This window comes from Sesamum indicum, linkage group LG1 (assembly GCF_000512975.1).
Source record: "Sesamum indicum cultivar Zhongzhi No. 13 linkage group LG1, S_indicum_v1.0, whole genome shotgun sequence".
NCBI lineage: Eukaryota > Viridiplantae > Streptophyta > Magnoliopsida > Lamiales > Pedaliaceae > Sesamum > Sesamum indicum.
In genome coordinates this window covers 3452575-3459338 of record NC_026145.1, presented here as the reverse complement: position 1 = coordinate 3459338, position 6764 = coordinate 3452575, and positions in this window count along the sequence as shown.

Genomic DNA, 6764 nt, shown 5'->3' with positions numbered 1-6764 from the left:
AAGGAAGAACTTGGAAGAAACAAATACTAGAGAAGTGAGTGTGTGTGAGAAATGCCTTCAAAAGAGTTGTGTTCTCCTACAATTGCCTCTATTTTGTGTTCTCCTACAATTGCCTCTATTTATAGAAATGATTTATCTTCTCTTTCTTCATGCACTTGAATAATTTGACTGATTGTGACTGTCATTTAAGTCTCCATAATGCAACTAGTGGGCTGCAAAAGCTGAAATAAAAATAAATTTTTGAATTTTGATTTTTTTTTACATCATCCTCTATTTCTATGGAATTGTTACATCATCCTAAATTTATATGGAATGAAACTAAAAATCCCAAAAAAATCATCATCGTTTTCGTCTCCAAGGTGGATTGGCAATGGAGAGTCTTCTTTGTCACTTTGTATTTCCTCGAGAAATTTTTGCATTGTCTCTGTGGTTGTTGCTTTGGCAATTCTTGCTGACAAATTGTTTTTCCTTAGTCGAAATTGTTTTTGCTCCGAATTAATCTCTTTCCCAAGAATTGTTGACGTTTTGCATATAGTGGGATTTTGTTTGAACCATTCTAAAATTGTTGTTTGTTCAAAAGTTTTCGTGTTTATTTTGTCCCATCATTTTACGCAATATTTCTTTCCCAGAGAAAATAAAATTGTGTCTTCATCAATTTGGAGGGGTTTGAATTGAGGTTCAATTTTCAGTATTCAGGTCAGATTAAATTGAATGTAAAATTTGAACAAATTGGGAAGGTATTATCCTGGAAACATGCTGATCTTGAGATTTTCTGTAAAGAATTTGAATGCTTCTTGGACCGATTTTGGGAGAATTTATGTTTTTGGACCGAAATAATACCACCATCTGACAAACCAATTTAGAATTTTTTTTGGGGCAATTTTGGCACCGAAAAGGAAATAGAAAGATTTGGTGTTTTTCTCATTTTGTTTGAGAAGGAAATGTTGAAAGGTTTTGATGTAATCCCAATAGGAAATCAATGGATATTTTTTATTTAGAATATTTTTGAGCTCATAAGGACTTTTTCCCAGTCTGACAAGGAGATAATGAAATTGATGAAAATTTTTCTGTAGCCAATTTGTGAGGAGTTGGTTGTTGCTCCTTTGGGGGGCATATTTTGAATGAAAATGAATTTTGTTGAGACAAGAATGTCTTCATAGAATTATTAAGGGAAAAAGAAAACTTTAGTACATTAACATCGTCTCCGTTCAATTTTGGTACACTAACTTTTGCAATATCAATTTTATTAAACTATCTTTCAAATTCGCGTAAATCTGGTCCATCATCCAATTTTATGACCATTTTACCCTTTCAAGGAAAATAGCTAGATAATCCATTTTCATGCTCTTAAAATGGCCCAACATGCTTCCGAAATAAATTAAGACTCCATAAATTCATATCTTGCTTTGACCGCTCTGTTTCCGGGTATTCTAAGTCCTCTGTTTTACGGACTTCTTCTAACCACACGACTGTAGCAGATGGTTCACAGGAACTTTGCTCCTTTAGTAACAAAACAGCACAACCCTATTTTGTTTCCTACCTTAGGGCATAAAAGAGACTCCAATACAGGGACTTAATAAAATTTTGGATAAACAGGTTGAACAAAAGCCTATCTTTTATTGAACAATTATAGAGAATATTACATAGACATTATTCTTCCGTTGGAGGACACAACTTTTTAGCCTCTCATGGTGTAAAGGACTTGAGTTGTTACGGAAACTCCCATTAATTGAAGAATTAAAATACTATAGAAAAAGGACTCAGAACTCTAATGCTTTGAAGAGTAGGAGAAGTTTTCTAATGTTCTCCTTCTGCTTCATTGCATCTTTATTTATAGGCGTCCGCGGATTTCAAATTTGGACTCCAAACTTGTTTTGTGATGACGTCATTGCGTTCGTCATCGCTTCGTGATTTTCAACTGTTGTTCATAATAATTTGTCGGTCACATGATTTCCAACTATCTTTCCTGCTTTTCTGACTATGGGCCTTTGTCGTTTTCTGCCGACAATCTTATCCTTACTTTTTTATATTTTTTAATTTTTACTTCTTTTTGTAAAAATTTTTCTCTTTTTCTTGTCTTGGTCTGGTTCGGGTTTATTCGTGACCTAAATTTTTGTCACGAACAGGGGCTTCTCTTGTTTCTCACAGCAAGGGCATAAATGATTATGCCACTGCCCAACATGCAACATGCTGCACGTCTTCATTCTTGTGGCTTCGGTTGCTGGCAGCTTATTTTCCCAGATTAACATACTCTTTTTCTCGAATAAGTTTTCAGCGAACTTAGTGCTTTTTCCTGTCATGGAGTTTAATAGGAACGATCCATTCACTTTGTTTCAGAAGATTTTGAACGGATACTTGACTTTATTCATCTCCATGAGACAAACCCATAATCCCCAAGTTCTCCTAGTAGAGATACTGTCTTCACTAATGGCCGATACTAAGGGAGCTTCTCCTAAGGTAGCTTTGATCTTGTTGAAAACCACCATATCTGGTCTCTGCAGCTTCATGAAATGGAATGCTGGATGAGACCCCTTTCCTGCAGTTTCTGGAGCTACTGAAACGAATTTTATCTCCAAAACGTCGCCTCTCCTTAAGTCGGGGTTATTTTGCCATGAATCAAAAACTACCCCACTAATCTACTCCGGAAGTTTTGAGATTTTCGAAAAACTTGGTGACATAGTATGAACTGAAACAAGAGCTTCAAAATCAAACCATTCCCAAACATCTTCTGGTTTGACCCTTCTAACATCCAGACCCTATTATATTTTTCGGATGTTTCGATGATGGTCTTGCCTGAGTTTACTCCTTTCCGAGAAATTAATTTTTCCGACATACGCTGGTAATCCTGCCAAGCAGAAGAAGATATTAACTCATTAGTATTATCCTTAGAGGTGTCTGTCATCGGCCTAAGGCTAATCTCTCCCTCCTTAACTCCGGAGGTGTTGGGTTGACTTGAATCATCAGGAGTTTGTACTTCCTGAGACTCAATTGTTGCCGTTTCACCAGAGTCTGGTGATGACCTTGTGCAATCGTTACTTCAATCCGATGCTACAGGTCTAGAGCCTTGTACTCTAAAGGCATGTTTTGGGTCATGCTCCCTCAACTTGTGAGTGATCCCCGAAGGTGACGCCTTCCGAATTGATTCTCGTAAGTCATTTCATAGCGAGGTGGATGCTAATAAGGAACTCCTTATTGCGACCTGGATAGTGTCTAGATCGGTTCTTTGAATTTGTCCGGCAAACTTGGGTATTAACCGCTAGCTGTCCGAACTTTTTGTCAAGCTCCTTGAGGTTTTTTCGGAGATGCCTGAGTCTCAACATGATGGAGTTTGCTTCAGATGCCTCCATCTCTCGTCAGAAAATCTGCAAGAACGTTTTCAAGAGATTTTATAATGACAATATTATAGCAATAATATTGGCATTCAACATGCCATTTGATAATACGAGTTTTCTCTATCTTCGATTCTAATTTATTTTTTCAGAAAGCTTTAACATTAGTATTATCAATTTTTAAAGTAATTCTTTAGCAAGTAAAAATAAAGGCCATTTTTTAAAAGCTTTGCAAACCGCAAAGAATTCTTTCTCGTTGATGTGCCAGACTTTGCCTGTTGTTCTGAGAACAACCCTCTTGTATATCTACTAGGTTCTTCCCCTGTAGTTGTCCTCTTCATGTGTAGCACCCCCTTCGCTACAAGGGCTATATATACCCTAAATGTTATACTTATAGTAATCCCTGTGTTTATATATATAAATGCACATAATCATCTAATCAATATACATACGTATTCACAACGTCATAACGACATAGTCAACCCACAACATCACATATATACAAATCAAACACCACAGGTGATCCACCACAGTTGATCTCTACGCCCATGTTCTCTTTATACAAACAAAATAAGATTTGTACTCTAGAGAGGAGAAAACAGCATACTGGCCCGACCTGACTGAGTATAGTGCGTAGACCTATTATTCAACAGTCAGATACATCAAAGTCTACTCCTGAAAGAAAATATCAACAGAGGGATGAGCCTGCCACTCAGTAAGTAAATAATCAGCCCTATCTATATATGTATAGCAAACACAGTCCAAGATATGATAAGTAAGCAACATGCATGGAATACAGTCAATTTAACTCCAACATAATCAATTGTAGTACACCACATAACTGTCTCACAAATAAATAATCAATTAAACTTTCTTTTTCCTAGTTTGCTTACCAGAAGGTGATATCGTGTTTTTCCCGTCAACTCAATCTCACCGTTATATAAATTTAAGTGAATCCCCTTGACAGCCGGCTCATCAGTCTCATTTCGCATCATAGCTCTTTCAATTCGCATCATAGCTCTTTTATTTCGCATCATAGCTCTTTTCACATCACATCTTTTTCATATCGCATCAAAGCTCTTTTCAACACGTCAAGGGGTATTCACGCCACAATTATATTCAATTTCCACCACTCTCTCATTTCCACATATCACCATTCTTGTAAGCAACTAGTAACGTAAAACAATATATCATTACATTCTTATTTTCAGACACCCACAACACATCAAACAACAAACATAATATTTCAACGTATTTCCTCATTCCACGTATACAATATCGACAATCAAATCAAATCATTCATCACTTATATACTTTCAGACAAATCAATGGTAGCATTAACCACAAATTCATATAACAGTAAAACCACAAATACAGAAAGCATATACAGATAATGCTAATTATTTACTTACCTCAACCTCACAACGTTTCTTTTTACTCAATCGCTAATTGTCAGTTCTTTCACCTCACACCGTATCCTATAATGAGTTATACCACATACAATTAATATATCGAGAATATCGTAATTTCTTTTAAATATAATATTAAATCTTATTTGTACGATTTCCAATAATCTTTTTAATATTCCACTTCTATCGAAATATAAATCTTCGTTCTAGTTCTTCTCAATAACTAGATACTATAGGCTTCATAAAAATATTTATAATTTATCAAGTGATTCATAGGAATTTATTTAATGTAACCCCTTATACATTTATAACTATCATTTTTAATAACATCCTTAAATTAAATTATCATTAAAACATCATTCTTCCTCTTTAACGATATATTATATCTTAATTATAATTTTCGGAATATTCCTACGAATTTGTTATCAATTTCTCGCTATTATATAATTTAATTAAATACCAATACGTAGAATTGCGTATGTGGTTAACAATTCCGATGGAATTATATAAATTGGCTATAGCAACATTCAAATCTAATAAATTTAATAATCTAATTAACCAACGATATCATTTTTATATTCATCACTTAATATAATCAACATTTAATAAATGAACTAATTAAATAATATAATTACATAAATTAATATAAATTAAAATCAATATTTCATACTGAAATATTGCGGAAATATTCCAGAGCTGGTTATGCAAAAGCATGTGTGTGAATATGAATTCACACACACACATATATATATTTTTTTAAGTGGGGGGGTTGAGGCGGTGCCAACTCCCCCCTTCTTTTATATATTATGTACATATATTTATATATTATTATTATTATTATTATTATTATATATTATATTTAGTTTTAAACTTTTCTAAAATACCTTTCACGTCCCTCCTAATATAATTTGCCCACAAATATTATCACGAACTCCAATTTAATCCGTTCAAATTTTATTATATTCCAAATTCAATCTATAATTTATTTATTAATTAAATTTAAATTTCTAATAATTACCAATTAGCTTTTCAATTACGTACAAAATTCTACGGACGTCACATGTCTCCCCTCCTAATAAAAATTTCGTCCTTGAAATTTAACTAACTTACCGGCTCAGGAAATAAATATGGGTATTTTTCTCTCATGTTCTTCTCAACTTCCCAAGTGGCTTCCCTTGGAGAGTGATGACTACACTTGACCTTCACCATTGGTATTTCTTTATTCCTCAATTTCTTTATACTCCGGTCCAGAATTTATGTTGGCTCTTCTACATATGTCAATCCCTCTGATATCTCTATCTCTGGCTCATGCAAAATATGACTAGGATCGGATCGGTATCGCCGTAGCATAGAAATGTGAAACACGTCATGTATCTGCGATAATTCTGTCGGTAATGCTAGCCGATAGGCCAGTGGTCCAACTCGCTCCAGAATTTCATATGGCCCAATATATCGCGCACTCAGCTTTCCCTGCTTCCCGAATCTCAAGATTCCTCTCCATGGTGATACTTTTAGAAAGAGTTTTTCCCCCACCTGGTATTCCATCTCTCTCCGATGCTTATCAACATAACTTTTCTGCCGATCTTGTGCTGCCTTCAAACACTTTTTAACTGTTTTTATCTTGTCCACTGTTTCTTGGACTAACTCTGGCCCTTCAAGCTGTCTCAATCCCTCAATATCCCAACAGATCGGGCTTCGGCATTTCCTTCCATACAAAGGCTCTCATCATATCTTCCAATGTCTGAATCATCCTTTCTGACTGTCCATCGGTCTGAGGGTGAAACGCTGTACTGAAATGCAATTTTGTACCTAGAGCCGTTTGCAAGCTTCCCCAGAAATGAGAAGTAAATCGAGGATCTCTATCAGAAACTATAGAGGTAGGAATGCTATGTAATCTCACAATCTCTGAAACATATAATTCAGCGAGCTTATCCAAAGAATCATTTTGACGGATTGGCAGGAAATGTGCAGATTTAGTCAATCTGTCAACAATCACCCAAATAGCATCATGTCTTCTGAACGTACG